Here is a 15,683-nt window from a genome sequence, read left to right on the forward strand (position 1 = left end):
TTCCAACAACAATGTACACATGAGAGTTGCTTTTCAACCTTAGCTTACACTTCAACTTTGGGAATCTTTGTTAGCTTGACTTCTCTTGGCTTCTTGCTTATGGAGTATTGAGTGTGTGTGTAAAGAACTTCCTTGTTGGCTTAATCCACTTGAGAGCATCAAACTAAGAATCATAAGACTTAGTTGCTTTATCCATACTTTGCCAAACTTGGATCAAATCCTATGTGTAGAGAATTGAAGGAACGAGTGTCCACCTTGCTTGTTTTTCTTTTAACTTTGGCTCCCTCTTTTATTTTTGTGAGCTTTGCTCATGTGCGTTGGCACTTATTTTATATTTTTGCTTTTGACTTGATTTTTCTTTTTGTGAGGGGCCTTCTTTTTCCTTTGTGCTTTTGCACTTGATTTAGCTTGGCTTCTTTCACCCTTATAGCCTTCAAAACTTACTCATATGGTAAGATTCAAATCCATCAATCTCGGATCCTAAGTCCTCATTCGTAATCCACTCATTAGGCTTCTCTTGCTTTCAAGTTCATTCTTTGTGCTTGCATGTTCAATCACTCTAGTTGCTTTCTGCTTTGATCATTTCAGCCTCAATTTCATACCTCCATTGCTTTGCAAGTTCAAGTTAAAGAACACTTACTCTCACTCAACGTAACTACTGCCATTCTGCTACAGCAAAAAGGATCATAACAACATAGCTAAGGATGCAATCTGTTTTACCTTATTGATGCAGCCTTCTTTTCCAACTTCTTGTTACTCTTTATTGAGGCTTTTTCCATCTCTTATTCATTATTTTCATGCTATAATGTATAACCTAACTTCCTTATTCAAACAAAACTGAAAAGTAAATTTACCGAATTGAAAATCTAACTAACTAGAAAACATGTTCCTTTTTTTATTTATTAATTTTCTAGATGATGCAGGGGATATAACAAAAAGAAAAGAAAAAGAAAAGAACAAGACAACTTGGTTTTTCTTCATTTTTAAATCAGAACCAAGGAAAGTTCTAATCATGGTCTTCATCTTTTAATTGGTCTGAGGGGTTCTCTTCCATGTTTTCATCTTTTTGCTCAACCTCCTCTCCCATTTCTTCATCTTTGCCTTCATTTTTCCACTTTGGGTGCTTGGTATCTCCATTGTTGCCACTCCAAACTCAGTTTGGTTGCCTCGGTTTAAAGTGATTAAGGTTTGGGGGACTCCAAACTCAAGCCTTTGTTGTGGCTTGAGTGTTTAGGGGACTCCAAACTCAAGCCTTTGTTGTGGCTTGAGTTCTTCTCTTTTGGGCATCAGTGCCCTTTTCTCCCTGCAAAACATCTTAAATAAAATTAAAAAGAAACATGGATAATAACTTATCCTAATCCTAAGAATTGAAAAACGAGAATTAAGAATTGTTCAAGAATTTAAAATACTGAAATTAAAATGCATAAATTTAAAACTTCCTAATTGAACTTTGGGCTGTCTTCCAAAAGCACTTGTTTTATAGTCTTCGGCCTGTCTTGGATTGATGATCAATGAGGCTTGAAAAAAAGAGCGAAGAACAACTTTGATTCGTCGATCCAACTCTTCTTGCATGTAGACTCCTTAATCTTGACCTTGGGTTCGCCTCCAACCTTTAATGATTGAGGATCATCGAGGTTTGTTATTTCATCTTTCGTATATTCAATGGTATGCACCTGATCTCCATCCATATTTAAAATTAAATCACTTTTCCACTTGTCTACCACACCTTTTCGGGTATCAAACAATGGTTCCTCAAGAAATTGAGAAATAGTAGGGACCTCCTCTATGTCAAGCATCACAAAATCTACTTGGTGTGCAAAGTTGCCTATCTTGACATTCATATTTTCAACAATGCCAATTGATGCTTTGATAGAGCATTTAGGCAAATGTAGAGTCATCTTTGCAGACCTTATGCTCCTTATTCCCATCTTCTCTAGCAGAGTCATAGGCATCAATTTCACATTAGCCCCAAGATCACTCAAGGTTTGCTCTTTTTGCATGGCATCTTGTTGCTTTTGTAGCCTTTGAGGTAAAGGAGATGGTGGTATGATTGTCTTGCTGACGGTCTGACCCTGCTGTAGCAGTACTCTTAGTGCCAGCAATTTGAGGTTCTTCGGGTTGATCATAAATTTCCACATCTTCTGAAGCTTTATCTCCTTCATTCTGATTTAATGCCTTCTGCTTCTGCTCATGGTATTTCTTTATAACTTCTGGTTCATCTACAGCTTCACCACTTGATATTGCTATAGCATTGACATGTTCTTCTCCATTCTTTATTTCAATGGCCTTGATGTGCTCCTCTTCGTCTCTCCTTGGATACTCTGTGCTGCTAGGCAATGTTTCATATTGTCTGATTTTGATTGCTTCTGCCAATTGTCCCATCCGAGTTTCCAAGTTTTTGATAGATGCAGTTTAGTTCTGGATAAGGGCATCACTTCTTGCCATAAAGTCTTTCAGCATGCTTTCCAGCGAATTTGATGTATCAACTTGTTGACTAGGCTGTTGCTGCTGCATAAATTCAGAAAGGTATGGAATTCTGTTTGAATGTGTTGCTGTAGCAAAGAATTCTTGTTGCTGTCCTTGTGAATATGAAAGAATTGAGTTGTTCCCCCATTCTTGATTGTATGCGTTTGAATATGGATTTTCATGTTATAGCTTCCGACAAAATAAACAGATTGAGGGTTTTTTGGACAGTTATCATAAACATGAGGATCATTATAGAAAACACATGATATAGCATTAGTTATGGCATGCACTTGTTGTTCTCTAGCATCGCCAGACAAGTTAAGTGACTTGATTGTATCATTCAAAGATGAAATATGTTTTGCCAACACTAATACATTATCATGTTCCTGCACTCCAGCAGCCTTCTTTGGTGTATTCATTCTTTCCGTTGGCCACTGGTAGTTGCCAAATGCCATCATCCTCTCTAGGATTTCATATGCTTCTATGAATTTCCTAGCTAAGAGAGCTCCTCCGGCTGATGCATCAACTACCCTCCTTGTTTGATCATTAAGACCTTTATAAAAAGTCTCTATTTGTATCCATTCTGGTATACTATGATTAGGGAATTTCTGCAGCAATTCCTTGAATCTGTCCCATGCTTCATAAGGTGTCTCACCATCATATTGTTGGAACGCTGCTATATCATTCCTTAACTGAATTGCTTTCATGAGAGGAAAGAATTTCATCAAGAACTTTTCAGTCATGTCCTCCCATCTACGAATGGGATTAGGTTGTATCGTGTTCAGCCATATCTTAGCTCTATTTGTGAGAGAAAAGGGAAATAACTTCATCTTTAATGCATCCGATGTAACTCCTTGTATCTTGAAGCTATCTGCTACCTCCATGAAATTTTTGATGTGGAGAAGTGGATCTTCACTAGGCATCCCATTAGATAGGCCAATTGTTTCCAGCATGTCAAAGATGACCGGTTTCAATTCAAAATTTGGTTGAACAATTAGAGAACGAAGGTTTTTGAGTGCTAGGATTCTTTGTGCGTTTGATTGAGATCTCAGACTGAATTGGCTCTTCATTGCTAACTCTTACTCCTGCCATATCAGGTAATGCTGTAGAGTTTCTACGTCCTTGCTGTCTCCTTCGAGCTTGAAACGTCCTTTCAGTTTCAAGGTTAAAGTTCACTTCTTGCTTGCTTGGAGAACTGCTCAAACGCTGCAATTAACACTTGAAAATAGAAAAGAAGAAAGGTGAAAGAAAAGAAATAGAAAAGAAAAGAAAAGATAGAAAGAAGAGAGAATTTCTTCACTTAAATAAAAAGCTTTAAAGAAATCATCCTCAGCAACGGCGCCAAAAACTTGTTGTGCAATTTGCAATAAATTAAATCAATCACACAAATACGCAAGTGCACGTGTCACAAGTAATAAAGGGATGTGTGTGTAACACCCTCCCTTGTAGGCCTCCAAGAGAGTTGTTTGCTAAACGGAATTAGAGTTCTTTTGTCTTATTTTAAGTACAAAAAAACCATTTTTATGTTGCTAATTAAAACTTGTATTTGAAGTCGGGTTCCTTACCAAAAATCAGAGTGGGAAATTTCTTGACTGACCTTGCTCTCTTTAAAATCCGTATAAAATCAGTTCCGACGATTTAAAAAATGTTCCACATCATAATCTAGAAAGAGTACGTCTGGGGCTTCGCGTGCATATAAAATAATAGTAATTCGGAGTTCGTTTGCCCCTCGAAACAAAACTCGCAAGACGCTCTTCAAACCGTTTAAAATTCAGCACTTAGTAAAACGTCAGAAATCATTTTCGCAAAACGTTTCAAAATTTGTTTTCAAAATACTTTCTGATCATAAAAGTCTTAAAACAGCAATAATATCATAGTCTAACAGTAATCAAAATTTCTCAATTTAATACAGTCATCCAGCAAATGAAAACAGCAGCAACAACATTCCCACACAGCAGAATTTAACAGCAAATATCCAACTAATCAGGCCCTCAAATGCTCTTCCGTCCTCCTGCCATTTTATAAAATAGCAGCCCCAAAGGGGTGTGAAAAATCCCAATAGTGTCATAACAAAGCCAATACAGCAACAGTACTAACTAGATACAAAATTATAAAACAGTCGCATCATCAAGTTAAATCCGTCCAAGAATAATAATATCATAGCGTATATAACGCCTAGAGGTTGCGTATATAACGCCAGGAGTACGTTCATAGCACTATAGTGCACGTACTTAACAAGCACAGTGGATAATCCAATTTGGCTCCAACAGGAAGGATTCCAACTGCGGCCTATGCGGACTGAAGCCAAGTGTCCCATACCCTGGTACCAAAGGGATGCCTACATGATGCGTGCTCAAGCGTATGCATACTTTTCACAATTATTTTCAGATAAAAACATGGAACTTATGCATGTATGCTATGTCATGGTTCACATACGAACATACAGTAAAATCAAGAATGTGCATGCATGACTAGATAATAATCAAGTTTATATATACTCATGGATTCATCAATATCAAGATGCCGAAGAATAAATAATTCACAAGATAACGGCATATCAAGTTCAAGAGCAGAATCCAAGTAATATTTTCAAGAAATCCGAGCATGAGAGCCACGTTCACAACTCATGCACCAGCTAGCTGTAACAGCCCGTTACGTACCGGTAATGTTATCATTGCATATGGTATTAAGCGCAGTTACAATCACAGTAATTGAGATAATTAAATTACGGGTAAACTTTTTCTTTTATTACATTCCTTTCTTTAAACATTAACCATTTTCGTAATCAATTAAAACAACGCCATAATTGTAAATGCAAAACTCGCGGAAGCATAAAACATACCAATTATAATCTCTCTAAGCAATACCATTCATTTTAGCTTTTAGAAAACACATTTTTAAAATTTAACACAGTGGTAATCGATTACCTCAAAGGTAATCGATTACCCAAGGTTACTGAAGAAGTCAGAACCTCAAATTGGGCTCCCCTGTTTTCTGGTAATCGATTACCAGATATTGGTAATGGATTACTGAACTAGGTAATCGATTACCAATGCTCTGGTAATCGATTACTTTGAAGACAGAAGCTCAATTTTTCGTTCCCTGTTGCAGATAATCGATTACTATGCAACAAAAATGACAGATGACAGCTTTTAAGACCCAAAATGAGTGGTCTAACTTACTCTTAACACATTGCTACTTCATATACATTTTACACATGTCCTAATGTAGGCTCTAGGCCCTTCCATCATGCATATTTATTATGAATGCATCCATTACAACCATTTGCAATATCATAGCCATTTTACACAACCAATGGTCTACTTACAACTCAAGTCTTCCAATGCCTCAAAATACTATTATGTGGCCATGGACAAGTCTCATGCTCACTCAAAATACAAGAATAACAAGAGGCATAACTATACATCAATTTTAAAGGACTTAACATATAGTCATAAATATACAAGAGCATGGCAATATCCACATACAACAAGTTCATGACCTAAGTCCAAAATGTTAAATACAATGCTATGTACATCAAATGGAATCTTTCACTATGTCATGCCCTCCAATGCACCTCACGTTCTACTCCTCCACTAAGCGGGCCTCTTGCCCGGAGATCCACATGCTCAGCAAGACCTGAAATGATGTCCCCAAACGCGGGGTGAGATATACAAATATATCTCAGTAAACCAAGGGTACTAGAGGATCACTCCACCCCATGGCTCACTCAATGTGCATACAATGATCATCATATAAAATGCATAACATACAAATATCACACAACAACAACTGTGCACAAATCCAAGGATATCCACATCAGGATTCCCTTAAAGGACCCCATCATATAACTCCCGGAATCTTCCTGGTGCCTCTCCCATGATTGAGACGACCCCATGGCAAAACCCAACTGGAACTCCTCATGAGCCCTATCCAGCGGAAGTCCCACGTTTGGATCATCCTGGTACCGCTCCCAGAGTCGGTTCCACGGCAAAACCCGACCGGAATCCCCAAAGGATATCTCCAGCGGAAGTCCAAACCAACACACATCTACTGGCCAGAGATCACAATTATATCACACAACATGCTCCAAGCATGTCACACAATCATGTCAACAATGCATGAACATACATTTATACATAATCAAAGGCATCAAATCCAACCACAACCTTCCACTAGGTGTAGTGGAACACACGAGGGAATAAAACCCAAGTTCCAAAGGTTTACCTCATTCCGAAGCCAATGCTCCACAACGTAAGCTCCAAGCTTAATTCCGCTTCTATAGCGTCCGTGAGAGGCAACCTATATGATCAACAACATGATCATCAACCATTTACAATAACACATCAATTTCACAATTCTTAATCAATTAGAATTACTTATATCATTTTTACACCATCACCCCACCAATGACCTCAATAGGTCGAATTTCACATTCCCATCAACCTAGGGGTATTCAATCCAATTCCACACTCATACTCATCATATAATCGTATTATTTACACATTACCAACCTTCCCAACCATCACAATTCATGTTCACATTTCCCAATTTCACCAATTTCCACCAAAATACACCAAGTTATGGAATCCCAAGATCACAATAAATTTTATTAAATGAATCATCATTATTTAGCATTTCAAGCATATAATTCCAAAGGAGCATCATCATTTGAGGTTCCCAACTACCCCCATTCATCATACATCATCAACATCACATTCATCAATACCTCATCTTAATTACCAATTCAACAATCATACACCTCAAACAATCATATTACCACATTCTACAACAACTAACCATTTTATTTTCACACAACACATTTCTCCACTTTCATGACACTTATTTTTCTAAGTTAAAAACTCAACATTTTCACCTAAATTTTTATAGCATTTCTAGCTCAATCATGTCATTCTAAGACATTTTTAGTAATGCAATTTTTTCCATTTGAACCTCCAATCATCATAAATCATCAATTTCAAGAATAGGGTTTATATATTTTGATCGATGAAATCAACCATAAAACTATGTAAATATACTCACAAACGGCTCTAGACACTCCACCAAGGCTTCACCAAGCAACTAGAGGCCCATTGCCTCCATGAACATCCTCTTTCCCCAATTTTCAGATTTTGCCCTAAGCCACAACCCCTCCAACAAGCGATTTCAAGGCTAGAGAGTATCACCAATGGCTTTAGAATAGGTTTTCCAATGAATTTCATTATAAATTTCAAAGGATTTGGTCAATGGAAGTGATAGTTTGAAATGAAAGCTTGAAAGCCTTCAATGGGAAAGAGAACTCACGCAGGGAAGAAAGGAAAAGGAGAGAGAGATCGTGAGATTGAGGGAATTTAAAGGAACTTAAGTGGTTTTGGGTTGAGTGGGTCCCACACGCGATTTAACTTTGATCAATCACCTAATTCCGATCACAACTTCATAATCTACATATTTTTCTAGTTCAAGACATTTTTGTTTCCTAAAAATACTGATAAAAATTTCACTCTTATCGGTACCATTATACCGCAGTATTTTTACACCGGTAAAATCACTATTCATCAAAATTTTCAAAACTTGCCTATTCACTCAATTTTTCGTCCTGAATCCATTTCCGGCATTATTTTTATCATTTGAGGTCTTCTACTCAATTTTTTCCTGCCTCGAGTTACGTGTTTGGTAATTTACCATTTTGCCCTTTACACCCAGTTTGGCCTTAATTTCCGGATTTTCACTAATCCTTCCCTTTTAACCCACATTATAGCATATAATTTCATATTTAGATTTACGAGGTGTTATACTAGCAGCCACAAGAGGTAATGTCACCAGACACTTACCTTACGTGTCGCAATAAAATTACCGGGCAGCAGCGAAAGGCCCACAAATTCAAGAAATGTGCGCACCTAACAGAGGCATTATTAATCAGAATCGTTTGTCACAAAATTATTTATATGCAGTAACGTTTTAGCCTCTTTCTTCCCTAATTTCCTTATCGGTTTCTACCTTATTTCTTTCCAAATAATATACTGACTATACAACAATTTTTCCCATGTTTAACAATGGTTAAACTATCCAAACAGAATTGATTTAGTGCATAAAGGAAATCCTTAATAATATATATCATAGAATTTTCTACTTCCCTACTCATATGGTGCGCAAGGGGAGCATATTATCATGTTGTATTTTAACATTAGAATGATATTTATTCCAAATCCACACTCATCGAAACATAATTGGTTTTTAGCAACTAAGATGCTTAAGACATGTGTTCAAATTTTAGCTTAACAAGGCAGAATGGTGGGTGAAGGGCAACCTAGTAACATGTTATAAATTAATTAAAATAAGACTTAGTTCATGACAAGCCACTAAGACAGAATCGATTTTTTAAACTAATCAAGGCATCAAAGGTAATTTATTCTAAGACTTACTATCCCACAATGGTGCGCTACAAAGAGACCTAAGCATGCTGTCATACTAATTTTTATTTAGCGAAAACAGTGAGCAGAAACCACATGCAGCAACGTTTTTAGTCATTATTTGCTAGGCTACATGCATCAAAATGTTGAGTGTTCTCTACTAGGCCGAAACAGGAGGAAAATAACAACTAACAACACGTGGTTCAAGATCCTACCTCTTCGTTCAAGCACAATTTCTCCAAACGTAGACGAAGGAGACAACTACCGAAACAGTTTCTAGCACCTCACACTTTTGTGTTCCAAGACTTCTAGTTTCAGCTGCAACCAAGAGGAGGAATGCTTGTAAAACAAACGAGTAGGGACATGAAGGAACAGCGAAACAGAGGCAGCACACTACCTCTTAGAATAGTGATACACAGCCGAGTAAGGGAAGGAAGACAAAATGACGTCCAAGACTCTAATATTTCCACAAGAAGCTCCACGATTTTGGAAGGGAAATGGGATTGGATGGTGGCTGAGTTGTTCTTCAAAGAAGGCAGCAAATGTTCAAGGTCGTTGTTCGTCCTTAAGGATGCGCACAAGGAAAGAAGATGAGTGGAAATATAAGGGTTGTAAGGGTTTTGTTTCTGTTTCAACGTTGCAAGTTTCAATCTATCTCTTCTACACTTTCAGCGCTCAAAGAATGAAGGGATAGGAGGTTTATGGAGTTAATTTAACAACACTCTAAATCAGAAAAATATCCAAGGTTCCTTCTCACCATGGAGCGCACAAAAGGGTGAGGGATGTATGGCATTTTTGCCCAATTAAAGGGCATGCAAGCTGACCTTTTTGGTTCATTGGTTGCATGTAATTAAGGCTGAAAAGTTTAACTAAAGTGGCAAGTTATCAGCCTCCTTTTTTTGCCCTATGCAGCGCAATTGGAGAGGAGTAAGGATGAGGTCTTCCATGTGTTCTTCATGCAAGGAAAGAGGACTAGGTGGCGCACATGCATTGCATGAATGGATTTATTTTGCCACCTAATGGACATGCAAGGGCTGAGTTGGGATTGGCTTCAAAGGTGTGGAATCAGAATTTTCTGCTCCTTTTGGCTGTCCTAGGCGCGCTAATGGGGGGAATAAGGATGGGTTTAGTCATGTGGGGATTACTAGCCAATGGAGGGCTGACTTGTTGGAATTTCTTAAAATGAGATAAAGATATGCAAGGACTTGAGCTGAACCTAAATTCTTCTAAGATTTCCTTTGGGCCGCCAACCACTCATACCAAGGGTCCAAAATATTTAAGTCCAATTGCTTTGTTATATAATGAACCAGTCCATTAGTTAAAAGGTTTCCATGTCTTTTAAATATTTTATTTCCTTCTACATGTCACTACTAAATTATTCTTGTATCATTTGACTAAAGTTTCTTATGCCTAAAATAACTCCTCACCTATTATTGTAATTCAAACAATTCACCAAATCAATTTAACTCCACCCTAAGAAAATAACTATATAATTTTCGAAAGCTAGGCATGCATGAATATATATATTTTCAATTTAATATGTGCTTCCACGTTCCTCATCGCACTTATATATTTTTCCTAATCACGCGGGGTGTTACAGTGTGAGTCCAAGTATCGTTCCCACAGAGATGATTTATGAAGCAATAATTATTTAAGTAAAGAAATTATAAAAAGTTTGATTTTTATGGTGGGGTTTATAAAATAAATGACAATTAAAAATAAGAAAACAGTAAACTAAATTCAAAGGTATTAAGATGATGGATGAGATATAGGTCAGATTCAATTTCCCTGATACAGCAATACTGGAACGATGCTTTAACGATGCTATATCAATGCTTAATTAGTAACCGAACACTAAAGTATGTTGGGGCTTTTAGCCAACCTAACATGTATACCCAATAACTAATTCTCACATCTCTATGGCCAAACCAATCACTGAATTGTTCAAGTTCAAGTTCTAGGCTATGAATGATCTCTCTACCCACAACTTAATCAAGTTAACTTTCTTAACCTAATTAATCCACACAAATCAAGTTAACTTTCTTATCCTAATTAATCCACACAATTCTACAAGGGTCTGGATTCAGAAACCTCTCGGCCCCAACCTCCTCAATATCATATATGTATCTCTCGACATGCACACATGAATAAGATTAAGCAAACTCGTTGAATAACTAATTAAACATTAATAAAAACAAAGTTTAGGCATACATCTCAATGTTACAGCATATGTACTTTATCACGTAACCTATAGAGAAATTTAGCTCATAATGGAATTAAATAAAATAGAGAAAAGAAAGAAAGAACTTATTGGAAAACAGAAAAGAAGATGAAAACAAATGTTGTAAGAAAACGTCATCACTGCTTTGCTCTAGCACTGCTCCAGCAGCTCTTCCTCCTCCAAGAACCTTACTTTCTCTATCTAAAACGTGGGAGGTGTACTACATTCTGCCCCTCCCTTCTTTCTTGCCTTTCTGACCTCTCTCTCACTTCTTGAATCCGTGGGGGAACTCCTCTTTAAATAGGAAAAGTGGTTGGATAATTGGTCTTTAGGGTTAGGAGAGAAAATCCATGAATCTTGTTGCTGCAGCCTTATCGTATCCCTAGTTTCTTGGTTTGTCGGCACTTGCTTGGATAAGATCTTGATCTTCTTGATTTTCTTGTGCTGTTGGCACTTGATTGGATAAGATCTTGATCTTCTTGGATTTCTTGTGCCAATGTTGTTGTTGACCGAGTAAAGGTTTGTTGTCCTTGTTCCTTGGGATTTTGGGATAAGAATATATCTTTGAAATCGTCCTTGATCCTTGCTTGTTGGTGTCTTATCCATTTGTTGGGAATTAACTAACTTTTGAATTTCAAAAGTTTGGTTGTTCCTTTGTCCACGCTGTCATGCTGTAGCGCCTGCTATATCATTATTTCGTCAACTTCTCTGCTACAGCATTCTGACGTCAACTTTTCCTGCAAAGACAAACACTCAACAAATCATCTTTTCTTATACAAAATCAAGGAATATTATCTCATTTTCCATACTTAGTCATCTCAAAGCACTTAATCATGAATATGCAACATTTAGCTCAATTATCATGCAATTAAGACACTTTATATGGAATTTATGCAGCAATTTCATCATAAAAATACCAAATTAACTCTCATTTGGGAGAGTTAACATATATGTATGTGTCCTGTTGGAAAATATTGTACTCTGCCTTTTGAATTTGGACCTATTGGAATTCTGTTTTGAAGACACATTTGATTCGAATTTCTATTGTCTTAGTTATGGAAACTATGATTCTCTGATTCTGATATTTGGTCATGCTCATTCATATCATGAAACTGCATTTTGTCATGCGTGTGCGAAGCAAATCATATCACATCATACAACATTATGCATTCAGTTTTGGAAACCAAAACATTTTATATAAGTAAGCATATGTTTCAGCATGCATCATATAGGCATCTCTCAGGTACCAGGGAGAAGGAACCGTGGCTCAGTTCGCATAGGTCTCAGTTGGAATTCCCCTTTGTTAGGGCCAAATGGAATCTCCACTGTATTAGCTAGTATGTGCACCTTAGTGCTATGAACATACATTATTCTGGCATTATATACGTATTCTGATTAGTATTCTGGCGATATATACGCATTCTGATTACATTTTAGTATCTGTTCAGAATTTATTTGATGATGCGGCTGTTTTGGAAATTCTGTATCTAGACTAATATTGTTGCACTACTGGTTTTTCTGCCACACTATTGAGATTTTTCTCACCCCTTTTGGGGCTCAATTTTTATAAAATTGCAGGAGGTCGAAGAAGCATTTGATGAAGTATTGGTTTTGGAAATATTCTGTTTGACTGCTGCTGTTTTGAAAACTCTGTTGTTTGTCTGCTGTTTTTGTTGGTTGTTGGCTGACTATTTTACGTTGATGTAATATTTTGAGAGACCAGAAAAATGTTGGAATGTGTTTTACCTTGCTGTATTTTGGATTTTATGTACTGTTTGTAACATGTGTAATGTTGGTACTCGTTTTGCAAAAACAATTTCTGCTTGATTTAAATTATGAGTTTGAAACTGATTTAGCGAGCACTTTGCGAGTTCTGTTTCTGGGGCTACAGACCTCGGGATGACACATAATTTACATGTACGAAAAGCCCCAGATGTCTAGTTTCAGATTATGTAAACTTTATGTCAAAAGCTTGAAAGCTCGAATTTATATGATTTTCGCAAGACATGAAGGTTTTTAGGAAAAATTACAATTTCAGCAAACAATGTGTTTAACCAAATTTCCCACTATTTTCATGTGCAAACCGATTTCTATACAAGATCTTATTTGTGACTTAAAAATGCAAATTCCAGAATTTAATTCGCTGACGGTACGACTCTGATCAGTTTAGCATGCATCTCCCTTGGATGCATACAGGGGAAGGTGTCACAACGCAAATGCATGCCACGAATTAAAAATCTAAGTAGGTGTAGGATAGGAATACTTTCAAGTACTCTTTATGAAAAACTCTAGTTACAACTTAGTAGCTACATGAAACTATATGGCTTAGGGAAATTATTGGATCCAATTTCTTTCATGGGCCACGACCCAAGCCTTTAAAATTGGGGTTTAAGTCAGCCCTATATCTTTCCCACTCATGATCCTTAGCTTATCCCAAAACAAAATTTGCATACTTACTCTTGATTGGTCAAGGAGTAGACACATGTCCAACCTTATCCCTCCATCATCATGCGCATAGTGGGAGCAAACAATTCTGATTTTCCTTCTTGTGGGTGTGTTCAGAAGTCAAGCACCCTATTTTCTTCTTACAAGACCGCAAACCTCCATGAAGAAGAATCCATTAACTAGTTCACAATTTCTTTCTTCTCATGCACATACTCGGCTGAACCCCAAACAGCAACCTTGCATGTTCTTTCTTTCCCATCCTTTTTCTACAAGTCGTACATCATTAGGAGGGAGCATGAAAACATAAAAGCACACATCCTTCAATCCTCTCCCATGGTGCTCACGGCCGAACAACTAGGAGGAGTGAGTGGTGTATCTCTTCTGCTTCCCTATTCCTTTGTACCCATTCGATTTTCTTTTTCTTTTCTTGAAAGAAATTATTGGATCCAATTTCTTTCATGGGCCACGACCCAAGCCTTTAAAATTGGGGTTTAAGTCAGCCCTATATCTTTCCCACTCATGATCCTTAGCTTATCCCAAAACAAAATTTGCATACTTACACTCTTGATTGGTCAAGGAGTAGACACATGTCCAACCTTATCCCTCCATCATCATGCGCATAGTGGGAGCAAACAATTCTGATTTTCCTTCTTGTGGGTGTGTTCAGAAGTCAAGCACCCTATTTTCTTCTTACAAGACCGCAAACCTCCATGAAGAAGAATCCATTAACTAGTTCACAATTTCTTTCTTCTCATGCACATACTCGGCTGAACCCCAAACAGCAACCTTGCATGTTCTTTCTTTCCCATCCTTTTTCTACAAGTCGTACATCATTAGGAGGGAGCATGAAAACATAAAAGCACACATCCTTCAATCCTCTCCCATGGTGCTCACGGCCGAACAACTAGGAGGAGTGAGTGGTGTATCTCTTCTGCTTCCCTATTCCTTTGTACCCATTCGATTTTCTTTTTCTTTTCTTGAGTTCCTTCCCTCTGAATGCAGCCTGAACTCAGCCTCTTGGAGAGCAGAAGGGTGAGGGAAACCACACCTCACTTGGTGAGCGCCTTCCTCTAGCGGATTTGGGAGTCTTATGCATATGCAAGAAGGTATGAGTTGAACATCAAAACTCTCATTTTCCCTCCACCGCTTCAGCCCTTGCATGTTTCCTAGGAGAATTGTTAATTGGTTAATCTCTTGTCCTTTTTCTGTTCAGCTGTACAACTCTTGACCTTTAGGTGCATGCAAGCGAATCAGATTTTTGATCTTGGAAGGTAACTTTCATGGAATTCGGGACTGTTTCTTGGACTAGGGGAATTTGTTAAGTCTTGTATGTATTTATAATGGACATAGGCAGCATGCTTTAAGCCTCGTTAGCGCACCCTAAACCTTGTAGTGAATGCTATGTAATTGATAAATTTGTAGCACCTGGTTGATGGCCCAAAACTGTATATGCATGTCTTAGAAACCTTGATTTTTATCATTTGTCTACGTTTGGTAAAATTAATATCAAGTCAGAAAAGTTATTTAGGAAAAGAACCATGAAATCCGTTTTGAACCAAGCCCTGCGTGTGTTTGTAACTCTTGTAGACAGCATGCTAAATGACCTATTGGCTCCTGCCTAAGTCAAGTTGGTAGTGTCTTGTTAATGGAAAATGGATGCACCAGAGAATGGCCTAAAAACCGTGTATGTTGCATATAGGAACCCTTGGTTTGTCCATGGCTAAACAGTATGAAATTAAAGTTAAGTCAGAAAAAGATTAGAACAATTAAGTTAGAGATTAAATTATTAGTAATTGAAGCATGACATTTCGGCTAAAATCCTAGAATTGGAAGCATGGAAATTACTTGCGAATTATAGGAAAAATACTATAGAATTCTGATTTGGTATTGTGTGGATTAGGTGCCCAAGTCTCTAATAAAAGGGGGATGACTTGGTGAGATTTTGGTTGGAACTCTAAATTATCAAGTAAGTATTCGGTGGATTACCCCTTTGTGACTGTTAATTTAGTGCTTGGATTTTTGATTTGTTGCTCATGTGTCCTAATCTGATTCTATTTAAAGGTAATGATAATTTAACTTAGAATATGAATTGTTGGAAATTCTGTTTGGAGACACAATATGCTACGAATTTCTGTTGTTTT

General features: G+C 37.3%; 1 non-coding gene across 1 annotated transcript; it reads left to right on the forward strand.

The window, feature by feature from the left end:
* Window positions 1–3,054: 3,054 nt before the first annotated feature.
* LOC133293191 (small nucleolar RNA R71) lies at window positions 3,055–3,160 on the forward strand. The gene has a single exon (XR_009749027.1). It is a non-coding gene; the product is annotated as a small nucleolar RNA R71 (small nucleolar RNA).
* The last annotated feature ends 12,523 nt before the right edge of the window (window positions 3,161–15,683 follow it).

This window comes from Gastrolobium bilobum, unplaced genomic scaffold (genome assembly GCF_033153095.1).
Source record: "Gastrolobium bilobum isolate Gb01-03AN ecotype WA unplaced genomic scaffold, APGP_CSIRO_Gbil_v1 utg124007, whole genome shotgun sequence".
Classification (NCBI taxonomy): Eukaryota; Viridiplantae; Streptophyta; class Magnoliopsida; order Fabales; family Fabaceae; genus Gastrolobium; species Gastrolobium bilobum.